A 13,495-nucleotide genomic window follows, 5' to 3' on the forward strand; every position below is an offset into this window, starting at 1 on the left:
CGCCTCCCAGGTTCAAGCAATTCTTCTCCTTCAGCCTCCTGAGTAGCTGGGATTACAGGTGTGCACTACCACACCTGGCTAATTTTTTAAAACTTTATTTTATTTTTAGTAGAGACAGGGTTTCACCATGTTGGCCAGGCTGGTCTCAAACTCCTGACCTCAACTGATCCTCCTGCCTCGGCCTCCCAAAGTGCTAGTACTACATGCGTGAGCCACCGTGCCTGGGCCTAAGGTGTTGGTTCTGTATGTAAGTTTAGAAGCATCTAAATTTTAAGTTTTATTGTTGTTGTTGTTGTTGCAGGAAAACATAGATCCTAGTGCCGAACATGAGGACAGGAGAGACCAAAGGAGAAAGTAGAAGGAGGGGATCTTCTCTCTCAGCTGCATCCTCCTGGGCCTGGATGCTGGAGAGTCATGAGGTGCTTCAGAGTACTCTGGGTGAGGAGGGAAAGATGGTGCCCACCACATGGAGGCCAGCCTAGGTCTTGTATGAAACCTGTGGGTACGAAGGAGTAATTTTTCTTTCCAAGCCATTTCTCTGCTTATTTCTCAGATCAGTGCCCTTTATGTTTGAACTTGGTGTGAATGACCATCTTAGTGATTCTTACTGCAATGACAATAGGGAGTTAAATGACATAAGATTCTTTTTTTGTGGTAAAGGATATAGAAATGTATCTGCATGTGGTCAATGTAGAATATTCCCAGCCAGAGGTGCAGTTTTCGGGATTCCTTCCACAGACACTGTGTGGAAACACACCTGTTAACCAATAAGGGGTGAAATTTCACCAGAATGAAGAAGCATCCTCTTTTCCCTTTTCACAGGGGTGGGGATGAGGTTAGGGATGGGGTTATACCTTCTTTGCTGTCCCAGCTGCTTCTATATTTCTTAGCCTGTATATGCCTAAAGTTAAGCCAAGACAAAGAGTCATAGACAGGTAGTTTATTTGCAAAATGATACTGGGGATCAGGAGTGAGGAATGAGAGAGTAAAGCAGGGGCAGAAAAGCCATTGCAAGCATGCTCTGTCAATAGAGGAGTGACCAACAAGCACGTGAAAGGCCTCAGTGTTACTAGTCATCAGAATTCAAATGAAAACCACACGAGATACCTACTAGATGCCTATTAGAATGGCTACATTAATAATACTGCAGTAACAAATGTTGGTGAGGGTGTGGAACAATCAGAGCTCTCATAAATTGTTGGTAGGGGTGTAAATTGGTACAACTGCTTTGGAAAGGTCTGGCACTTTCTTAAAAAACTAAACACACACCTTCTATGACCCAGCAATTTCATTCCTAGATATTTGCCCAGAGAAATGAAAATATGTGTATATAAACAGACTTGTTTAAGAATGTTCACAGCAGCATTATGTGTTACAGTCAGAAACTGGAAACAGGCCAGGCATGGTGGCTCACGCCTGTTATCCTAGCACTTTGAGAACCTCAGGTAGGAGGATTGCTTGAGGCCAGGAGTTCGAGACCAGCCTGAGGAATATAGCAAGACCCTGTCTTTAAAAAACAAACAAACAAACAAACAAACAAACAAAAACAAACATTAGCCAGCGTGGTGGCACACATCTGTAGTCCTAGCTACTCAGGAGGCTGAGGTGGGAGGATCACTTGAGTCCAGGAGTTCAAGGCTGTAGTGAGCCATGATCACCCAGCCTGGTGATAGAGTAAGACCTTGTTTCAAAAACAACAACAACAAAAACCAAAAACAAACAAACAAACAAAAACTGGAAACAGCCCATTGACAGAAGAATGGATAAACAAACTATGGTATGTCCATGCAATGGAGTATTGCCCAGCCATAAAAAGGAATATAGATATAATAATATGGGTAAATATTAAAGCATGCTGGGTGAAAAAAGCCTTACACAAAAAGAATATGGTATTTTCCTATTTAAAGTTCTAGAATAGGCAGAACTAATCTGCAATGAAGAAAAATCAAAACAGTGATCTGCGCAGATGTGGGCGTAGAAGTAGGAGTTGACAGAGAGCAGGCATGAGGGAATGTTCTTATACATCTTCAGAGGAGTTTGGGTTACACATGTCAATGTACTTTTCAAAACTTACTGAATGGTACACTTACAATTGTTCATTTTATTGAATATAAATTTTGCCTTAGAAGAAAAACATCGTAAATGAATACCGAAGTTTAGTTAATGGGATGCATGCTGAAGTGTTAAAGGTGAATTATACCGTTACCTGAAAAGTACTTTGAAATGCATTAAAAATAAAATAGATTAGTAGATGGATAGAACAGTAGACAAATGGATATATATATGACAAAAGAAATAGAATAAGATGTTAGTTGTACAATCTAGATAGGGATATATGGGTTTTGACTGTAGAATTCTTTCAACTTCTCTGTATGCTTGAACATTTTTATAATAAAAAGTGAGGTAAAAAGAAAAACACAGGATCACATTGGCTGCAACTGAGCAACTGCTGTACAAGCCTATCAGGACCTTTGAGGAGTTTTCTGAAATCCACTTCAGAACCTAACACCTGAGTGGTGGAAGGGAAAATATTTATCTGTTGGCTTCTTTCTCCTTGTGTCAGTGCTTAAAGCCCTCTTGCAGGTGCCCTGCATCTTAGAGAATTCCCAAGGTAGGGAGCTAGAGGTACACAGCATGCATGGACTGACGTGGGATGCTTCAGATTGTACCTGTGTGTAGCTGGTCAAAGCCTATGCAGAATCAAGAGTCAGATTACCCTCCAAACTTAGTGTCTTACAACAAACAAACAGCTATTCTCCACTATTCCTGTGGGTCAGAAACTCAGGAGTCACTTAGCTGGCTGATTCTAGCTCAGGGTCTGCCGTGACATTATATTCAATATTTTAAGCCAGGGCTGCATTTATCTGAAAACTTGATTGGGGCTGAAAGATCCACTTTCAAAGTGGTGCACTACATGGCCCTTGGCAGGAGGCTCCAGTGTCCCTGCCACATGGGCCTCACAATAGGGGTGCTGAATGTCCTTATAACATGGCACATGGCATCCCCCAGAGTGAGTGATTATTGGCAGGGGGAAGTCACAATGTCTTTTATGACCTAGTCTTGGAAATCACACACTGTCACTTCCACCACCTTTTATTACTTAGAAGTGAATCACTGGGCACATTCCACACTCCAGGAGAAGGGAATAAGGCATTCCCCTCCCCCCAACTCGCTTTTTTCTTTGAGACAGAGTCTCGCTCTGTCGCCCAGGCTGGAGTGCAGTGACGTGATCTTGGCTCACTGCAACCTTCACTTCCCGGGTTCAAGCAATTCTTCTGCCTCAGCCTCCCGAGTAGCTGGGACTACAGGCGTGAGCCACCACACCTGGCTAATTTTTGTATTTTTAGTAGAGACGGGGTTTCACCATATTGGCCAGACTGGTCTTGAACTACTGACCTCGTGATCCACCCACCTCAGCCTCCCAAAATGCTGGGATTACAGGCGTGAGCTACCGCTTCCAGCCTAGGCTTCAGTTTTTGAAGGAAGGAACATCAAAGAAGTTAAGAACATGTTTTGAAACCACAACAGATTTCCATTACGTTTCACCTTTGCCCTTCTTAGGACTTTTGTGCTCTGCATTAAGTCCAATCTGCCCAGAGTCTTCTAGATTGTGGCTAGCTCCAAATCCTACAAAGACTAAATACAGGAAGGTTAATAGAACAACTTACATTCCCTGCTGATGCAATAGGTTCCAAGTCCATAAATAGTACTTGTCATCTCCATTTTCCACCATTTGCTCTAGATTTCCCTTAACCTCAGCCAATTCTTTGGCTGATGTAGGTTGCTTTCCTGATGTCTGACTCAAAACTTTATCTCTGAGGGATCTGAGCCTTTAGTTGACCTTGTAAAGTCATGATCACTGCGATTGCCCATCCGCCATCACCAGTCATGGAATCATCAATAGATGTCCCTGTGAATCTTCTATGTCCCAGACACAGTCCTTCCTGCACACATAATGTAACAACAGCCTTAGCTCCTCATGGTAATCAGAGTCGATTACTCTTTTCAGCATAGGAACACTTCTTTTTTCTTGCTGGTCTACTGCCATGAGGAATCCCAAATTCAAAACCAATAATCACACTTTAAGGTGAATGGAAATGCTATCATTTCTTAGTGCACACATTTGCCTACCTGAAAGTGGGACAATTAATTCAGCAGAACCTAAGCTCATTTGATGGGAATTGTACAACATTTTTAAGTGGATCATGAGAAGTGATGGTGAGGGGGGCAATCCTACTTCTACCTCATGTCTCCTGGACCAATGTTGCTAGACATTGGGTACATAGCATCATGTATCAGCTATTGTTTTAGCACATATATACAATATTCTGGAGGACAGTGTAATTACCGACAGGTCGTTCTACCTGAACCTGAGCTGGCACTGAAAATCCTTTTCAAGAACTTCTGCTTTCAACCATGAAGGAGTAAGGCAGCCTGTGGTTACATTTTGAAAGTAAGCAACTAGAAAACTAAACAAAAAGTAGGAAAAAATTATTTTAAGACATTGGATAAGAGTCCAATGAGATTATGATCCCCACGAAAAGGAAAACAAAGGGGGCAAAATACACCCTCATGTAGGCTTTCTTCCTGTAGGTAGCTCCAAGATTGTGATTCAGGGAGATGACATGGTACAGAGTGTGGTCATTTCCACTGAATTAAACAGAGATTATAGTTCAAGAAGACCAAGGTAGCTATGATTTATAAGGCAGAGAACCTGTCTAAGTCCATTTTCTGTTGTTATAGCCAAGTACCTGAGACTACGTAGTTTATAATGAACAGAAATCTATTTCTCACAGTTCTGAAGGCTAAAAGTCCAACGTTGAGAGGGTGCATTTGGTGAGGGCCTTCCTATTGGTAGGGACTCTCTGCAGAGTCCCAAGGTGGTATAGGGCATAGAGAGGGAGCTAAGCATGCTAGATTAGGTTTCTTTCTCCTCTATGAAGCCACTCACGTCCCACACTCATGACCTTATCTCTTTCGAATGACCTCCAAAGATGCTGCTTCTCAAAATACTATAGTTGAATTTCCCATGCTCTTAATATTGTTACAGTGGGGATTAAGTTTCAACATGAGTTTCAGAGAGGACAAACATTAAAACCATAGCATTGCTTGAGAGGAGAGCTCTCAAGAAATCTCTGGCTGGGTGCAGTGGCTCACACCTGTAATCCCAGCACTTTGGGAGGCTGAGGTGGATGGATTGCTTGAGCCCAGGAATTTGAGACCAGCCTGAGTAACATGGCAACATCCTGTCTCTACAAAAACTACAAAAAATTAGCTGGGTATGGTGGTGCATACCTGTGGTCCCAGCCACTTGGGAGGTTGACTCTTTGTCTGAACACCAAACTAGTCAGGAATAGAATGAAATCACATAGGGCTGGACAAGAACAACTTTCAAGGAAAGAATAGTTCTGTGTAAGCTGTAAGACAAATAACCAATAACCAGGGTTCACACAGAGCTGGGAATCATTTGAGTTCCCTCTAGTCAGAGTAAAGAGACCTTGGTGAATACACATGACATTCAGTAAAAATCCTGGAAAGGCAACAGTTTGAAGTGGGGCTAAATTATTTCTCAAATAAATGCTACTCTAGAAAACACTAAAGGATCCTAGAACATACCTCGAAAGGATCAAACTAATCTTCAAGTAAAAACCCAACAGAAAAGATTCAACACTCTTCTAAGAAATATAAAATTTCAGCACCCAACAATGTAAACTTCACAATATCTAGAATCCAATCTGAAATTAATAGACATATGAAGAAAAAGAAAATATGAAGGATAGTCAAGAGAAAAATTAGTCACAAGACTCAGTCCCAGAAACAGCAGAGACTATGGGATTATCAGACAAGAAGGTTAATATCGCTATTGGAAATATGTTGGCTAGGCCTGGTGGTTCACACCTGTAATCCCAGTGCTTTGGGAGGCTGAGGTGGGTGGATTGCTTGAGCCCGGGAGCTCGAGACCATCCTGGGCAACGTGAAAATCCATCACTACACAAAATACAAAAAATTATTCAGGTGTGGTGGTATACACCTGTATCCCAGCTACTTGGGAGGCTGAGATGGGAGGATCACCTGAGCTCAGGAGGTTGAGGCTGTAGTGAGCTGAGATTGTGCCACTCACTCCAGCCTGGGCGACAGAGTGAGACACTGTCTTAAAAAAAAAAAAGAAAGAAAGAAATATGTTTCTTGTATAAAGAAACGAAAGAACGTGAAAGTTATAAGAAATAAAAGATTTATAAGGGACTAAACTGAAGCTTTTAGTGATAAATATATGACACCCAAAATTGAAAATTCACTGGATAGATATAATAGCAGGTGAGACATTGTAGAAGAAAAGAACAGTGAACACAATGACACAGGAAAAGAAACTGCCCAAAGTGAAGCACAGAGAAAAGATGGAGAAACGGCACATCAGTGAGCTGGGGAACAATATCATATGAGCATTTGAAGTAAAAGAAGGAAAGGAAAAAGAGGAGGGATACAAATGTTTAAAGAATTAATAGAAAAAGAAATTTCTAAATTCTTCACACCTGTTAGGATTTTTGTGTTGTTTTGTTTTGCTTTTGAGCAAAAAGACACAGGGTCTTGCTCTGTCACCCAGTCTGGAATGCAGTGGCACTCACAGCTCACTGTCTTGAAGATTAAGACAGGGTCTTGCTCTGTCACCCAGGTCTTGCTCTGTCAGGGGTCTTGCTCTGTCACCCAGGTTGGAATGCAGTGGCACGCATAGCTCACTGCAGCCTCAAACTCCTGGGCTGGCTTCAGTGATTCTTCCGCTTCAATCTCTGGGGTAGCTGGGACTACAGGCATGCACCACCATGCCAGCTAAATTCTTTTATTTTAATGTTTTTGTAGAGACACACTCTTTCTATGTTGTCCAGGCTGGTATCCAACTCCTGGCCTCAAATGATTCTTCCGCTTGGCCTCCCAAAGTGCTGAGATTACAAGGGTGAGCTACCATGCACCACTGTTTTTTTAAAAAGGAAAATATCAGTTGTTGGAAAGAATGTAGAGAAATTAGAATTCCTGTGCATTGCTGGTGGGAATATAAAATTGTGCAGCTGCAATGGAAAGCAGTTTGGTGGTTCTTCAAAAAGTTAAACAGAGAATTACCATATGATTTAGCAATTCCACTCCTAAGTATATGCCCCAAAGAATTAAAGAATTAAAAGCAGAGACTCAAATAGATACTTGTACACCAATGTCCATGGAAGTGTTAATTTGCAAAAGCCAAAAGGCATAAACAATTCAAATGTCAAAACAGACAAGTGGATGTATATACATACAATGGAATATTATTCATCTTTTTAAAGAAAAGATATTTGGATATCTCCTACATCATCCTTTCAAGGATGAACTTTGAAAACATTATGCTAACTAAACTAAGCACAAAAGGAAAAATATTGTATGATTCCATTCATATGAAGTACTTAGAACACACAAATTCATGGAAACAGAAAGTAAAATAGAGGTTGCCAGGGTCTGGGGGAATAGTAGATTGGGAAGTTATTGTTTAATGTGAACAGAGTTTCAGTTTAGGGTGATAAAAACGTTCTGGAGATGGATGGTGGGAATGGTTACATGACAGTGAGAGTACACTTAGTGCCACTCAACTGTACACTTAAAATGGCAGGTTGTATGTTCTGTATATTTTACCACAATAAAATTAAATCTCTTAAAAGTTAGTTACTGCCGGGCTCAGTGCCTCATGCCTGTAATCCTAGCACTTTGGGAGGCCGAGGTGGGTGGATCATGCGGTCAGGAGATCGAGACCATTCTAGCTAACACGGTAAAACCCCATCTCTACTAAAACTACAAAAAATTAGCTGGGCATGGTGGCACACGCCTTTAGTCCCAGCTACTCAGGAGGCTGAGGCAGGAGAATAGCTTGAACCTGGGAGGCGGAGGCTGCAGGGAACTGAGATTGTGCCACTGCACTCGAGCTTGGGAGACAGAGAGAGACTCCTTCTCAGAAAAACAAAAACAAAACCAAAAAACCTTAGTTACTATTGTTCAAGAATAAATTGTGCCTTATTTGCCAATTTATGTCATTTGAGGAGGATGACAAAAATTGAAGAGCTTGATGGAATTCAGTTTTGTAAAGTGGCGTCTATGTGTGTTTCCTACCAAGTTTATATTTTTTGAGACAGTGTCTCGCTCTGTCACCCAGGCCGGAGTGCAGTGGCATAATCACAGCTCACTGCAACCTTAATCTCCTGGGCTCAGGTGATTCTCCCACCTCAGCCTCCCGAGTAGCGAGGACTACAGGTGTGTGCCGCCACGCCTGGCTCTTTTAAAATTTGTTGACAGGGACTCTCCATGTTACCTAGGTGGTATTGAATTCCTGAGCTTGAGCAATCCTACCCACCTTGGCCTCCAAAAATGTTGGGATTACAGGCGTGAGCCATAGCACCTGGCCCTACAAACTTTTAAAAACATAAATGCTTGTAGAAATTTAATTACATTTTGCCTCTGTGAATTCCTGATGAAAACTTTCTGAAATCTGTCATAACTACATAATCAAAAGAAAAAATAAGTATCTTTAATATTTTCACATCCCTGAGCTTTCTGACTCCTTCCTTAATGCTATGGCAAGCTCCAGTCCAGGCAAGTTCCAGCCTCTGGACTTTATTTATTATAGGCCACTATTTTGTCCAAGCCTCAAGAAATCACTCTTGCAGTGTATTGCTACTGGTATCCTTGCCAGGACACTGAGTTTAAATCAAGGAAGGGTGCTCCCAGGTCAATAAATTCACTGTTATCCAGCTTTCTATTCCACTCACCCACCCGAGTCCAACATCCTCAAGATCCACTTTCACAAGTTTATCCAGGTTCCTGCCTGTATACATTACCCAGGTGAATGGTTTGGCTCTGTGTCCCCACCCAAATCTCATCTCGAATTGTAATCCCCATGTGCTGAGAGTGGGGCCTGTAATCCCCACGTGTTGAGGGAGGGAGGTGATTGGATCATGAGGGAGGTTTCCCCCATGTTGTTCTTGTGATGAGTGGGTTCTCATGAGATCTGATGATTTTATAAGCATCTAGCATTTCCCCTGCTTACACTTCTCGCTCCCGCCACCCTGTGGAGAAGGATTTGCTTCCTCTTTGCTTTCCACCACGATTGTAAGTTTCCTGAGGCCCCTCCAGCTATGCAGAACTGTGAGTTAAACCTTTTTCCTTTATAAATTACCCAGTCTTAGGTATTTCTTTATAGCAGTGTGAGAACAGTGTAATATACCAGGTCCTTCAGTTTCTTTAGTAAACTATTTCCTACTGCAGCAGGGATACATTTCCCCACCTGCTTGAGCCAAAACCTGACTCCAGTTATCATGGACCCAGTGAATTGGAGATGGAAGGAGACCTTGAGGAAGACAGACATCACTTTGCACAGCAAGATTCAGATGAGGTATTTTCAGGATCTCCTGGCGTGATGAGGCTGATGTCCCCAGCAAGGAGAAGGCTGACTTTGCTCTCCTAGAGGATGAAAATTAATCTAGTGACTCAATATTCTCAGACTTGTCTGTCCTATCCCAGCTCTTAAGATCTTAAGCTTTTCCTATCAGGGTTCTAACTTTGAAATAGGAAACCTGTGAAGGCTTGTCGTTCTGTCTCCTCTATGACTCTGTCACCTGTTGTCTTAATCTTCAAGACAGTATTCCCTGTGCCTGCAGGAGATCAAATTCTTTTAACCATTGCTCTATTCACTGTGGGCTTGAGTTGATAGCTGGCTAACATGACCCTGTCATTTTCTTATTTTGAGACTTTCAAAGCAGTTAACAAAAGCCAATGAACTCCACATTCCTTTACAATTATCATTGCCTCCATATTGTTCAAGTACCATAGCTACCACTTGACCCAGAGCCTCTCCCTTCCACCTGTACCTCATCCCAATCCACCACAGGTGACAGCCTTAATTGTGTTGCCACTGGATCCGCACTTACCACTCAAGCTGTGACGGAAATGATGAGAAAAACGTTCTTCTCTTGCAGTGACCATCTGGCTACTTGCAAAGTATGGTTAGAATTCTAGATTCCTTTGAAGTCTTGGTAAAGATCTCCCAAGGGCTGGCTGATGGGGACATGGGGATTCTTAATCCTCTTCACCTACAATATCCCATCCAAAGGGAGCCTCAAAAGTAGTAATTGCCCACCTTATGGGTTGTACATGCATTACTGCCAAGCAGCTTTCCACAGGCATCACAGACTTTGGTGTCAGACAAGCCTTGGAGCAAAAGCTACAGGTCCAGTGTTTGGACTGAGGCAAGGTCAGGTTATGCCTATGTGGAACTGCTTGCCTACACTAGTGACTGGGGTAGGTGGCCGGTCCAAAAGGATGGGAAATGGTGCTCAAGAGTTCTGGTCCCCTGGAGGCCCTGCCTGGAGCCAAGTGTCAGCACGCAAAACATCATCAGCTCATTCTGGAGCATTCACTTTAACCCAAGTATTAATAAATAAATTGGAAGTCAATTCGTAGATGCATTGGACCAGAACGAAGTCAAAGTCTATTAGCCTAATCAATGTCCTGGCTACCCTTTTGTCTGTGTGGTTGTACAGGGTTTGGTTTGAGTCTGAGGACCATGATCACAGTCCATTTCTCAGGAGACTAAACAAGAAACCAGGCTTAAGATTCCCAAACTTATTAACATCCTTCCCTTTACCCAGATATTAGCCTGATGACAATTTCATTCATCAACCTAGCTTTGAACATAGTTTTCAGTGTCCAAATTCTTTCTGGATAGTTTATTTGTGCGTTCAGTTATTAGGTCTGTCATCTTTTATATGATCTACTGTGTCCACATAAAAAATTACCAACATTTTCCCAACCAGTTTAGTAATGAAAGTACCATCTAATTTAAAAAAAAAAACTTCAGTGTGGGGAAAAGGAGGACAGATGCAATTATTAGACTGTCATCATGGGTCTCTACTTGTTTTAAAAAGTTATAGTTACCTGAGGATTTTTTCAAAAAATTTTATTATGAAAAATTTTAAACATCCACAAAGTAGGAAGAATAAAATAATAAACCCCCATGTACCCATCAGCCAGCCCTTAGGAGATCTTTACCAAGACTCCAAAGGAATCTAGAATTCTAAGCATACTTTGCAGGTAGCCAGGATGGTCACTGTAAGAGAAGAACTTTTTTTCTCATCATTCCCATCACGTCTTGAATGAGTGATCGCATTTCTACCTTGGAAACGGATTACTTCCCCTCTGGTGGGTTTATTTGCTCAGGTTCCCTTTAACCAGAGGGTATCAGGGCTGGGGCCAGACATGAGGCAAGATCTAGCTGTGCCCACCGGAGGGAGCAGTGTCCTCCTGTTTCACAGTAATTTGCTATGGATTGGCGCGGCTACTTGTCAGAGTTTTATTTAGCTCTGTTCTTCTCCTTCTGTTGGAATATCATTCATTTTTCTTGGACTGTGGGATATGGTCCATGACCTTCACACTAGCTCTGTCATTACTGTCTGTAGTGTTTCGCAGTAAATGAATTGGTATAACGTCACCCACCCTACCTCTACACTGTTTGACTCTCACATTTCCATCAGTCTAGGCTGCTCACTGTTTTCCATCTCAGTTCTGGGAAACCAGAAAAAAATTGGTTTGAAATTGAATCTTTAAAGGATGTTTTTCTAATGAAACTCCTAGATGGCCTTGATTGCGTTTCCAGATCTCCTCTCATCTCGCTTCTGTTTTCACACAGAGATGCAGTTGTTTTTCATAGTCTGGAGCATAGAAAAAATGTGGACTGCGCTCTATGCTGATCAGAACCTATATAGACCTCTGGGTTTTATTTTGGGCACTGCATTTGAAAGGATATAATGGCAAACTGGAGTGGGGCGGAGGTGAGGGAGGGGAACTAACAGATAGGTCTGAGCAATATGTGATGAACAATTAACCATGTAGAAAAGAAGACCCAGGGGAGGCAGAGTAGCTCCTGTAAAAGTTGTGTTGAAATATAGCTATGACCGGTGTGGGGAAGTTAGAGAAAGCAAATTTCAGCTTTTTATAAGGTTAGATCAGAAACATCGGATAGTTAAACTAGACTGACTCATAAAGAAGTGAGTTCTCCTTCCTAGGAGTCAGATAAATGCCAGGTAACATCTCTCAGGAATATGCTTCGTGGGGAGAGCATTCTCCATAATAGAAAACACGTCTAGAACACTTAGTTTCTTCCAAGTACTCTTCTAAGCACCTTTCCTTTATTATTTATTTAACCCTCGTGACAACCTTGTGAAATAGACACTTCAGATCCACAGCTTTTATCTGAAAACCTTAGGACCAAAATTCTTAATTTTCTGGATTTTAGAAAGGTATATGGCACATACACCTTATGATGGAAAACACCCCCATGGGACTATTCTCCATAATCAAATACATTAATATTTATACAGTGAGGCATGTGAATTTTTGCATTAAATGGAATACTTTTACATGAGTTGGGTTACATTTTGTTGCCAAATGAGTTCAAATCACCTCTTCCCACCAAAAAATTTTGAAATAATTTTAGATTTTTGCATTCTGAATTGTAGAAAAGAGATTATGGACGCATATTGCTATTCCCAGTTTACTCATGAAGAAACTGAGGCAGAGAGATTAAGTAGCTTGCTTGAAGTCATACGGCTTCCACCCAGGCAGGAACCGGGTTTGAGCCCTGCTCTTAAGCACTGTGTGGACTGCCTTTCCCTGTGCTCTGCCTCCTCTCTTTGAGGGGTTGGGCTTAGTTACCTGAAACGTCTCTACCCTTGAGCCTTCGATTCCCTGATCTCTGACTTCAGCCAGCCTCACACTGGTTCCAGAGCGATCCTCAGAGCTGTTCTCAGATACCAGACTGGAATAAATGAGAGACATCTGGAGAAAGGAGACCTGTTCCTATCCCAACAGGACTGTGTTTCACAGGAGGCATTTTAGTGTTGTTGTTCCCCAGTGGCTAGGCAGAGGCAGACAAAGAGAACATTGTGTATCATCATAATTTGTCTTCAATGACCTTTCTTTTTGTGTCATTCACCACCACCTGTTCCTCAAAACACCACCACGTGAACCCCAAGCCCAGTGGCTCAGGCTTGCCCTTCTTCTACCCACGTTCCAGGATGGATTTTTCCAGGAGCAGGACTAACGACTCTTAACTTTTCTTCTACCATCTAGAGATGGATTATAAGGCACCTGAGAAAATGGGTTTGGACATTCACATACTTGAATTTAAGTCCAGATGTGCAAACTTGGGCAAAGCCATTTAACCTCATTCATCAACTTGTCGAATAGGACAGATAATACTTACCCAGGATGAATTCAAGTTTTGGTGAGCCTGACATTTTCACTATTTGGTCGAGCCTTCTTTAAGCAAAAGAATAAAAATTTTTGATATGAATTGGGTACAAAAGTGTAGGTTTATTTAGAAACATTTCTAAATGTGAACATTTAGAAAATGTTCACATAAGGGGAAAGATGATGCTTTAGGAGTTGAAGTGATCTTAACAAAAGGCTTTTTTTGGGTATAATT

The sequence above is a fragment of the Theropithecus gelada genome, chromosome 6, assembly GCF_003255815.1.
Source record: "Theropithecus gelada isolate Dixy chromosome 6, Tgel_1.0, whole genome shotgun sequence".
Classification (NCBI taxonomy): Eukaryota; Metazoa; Chordata; class Mammalia; order Primates; family Cercopithecidae; genus Theropithecus; species Theropithecus gelada.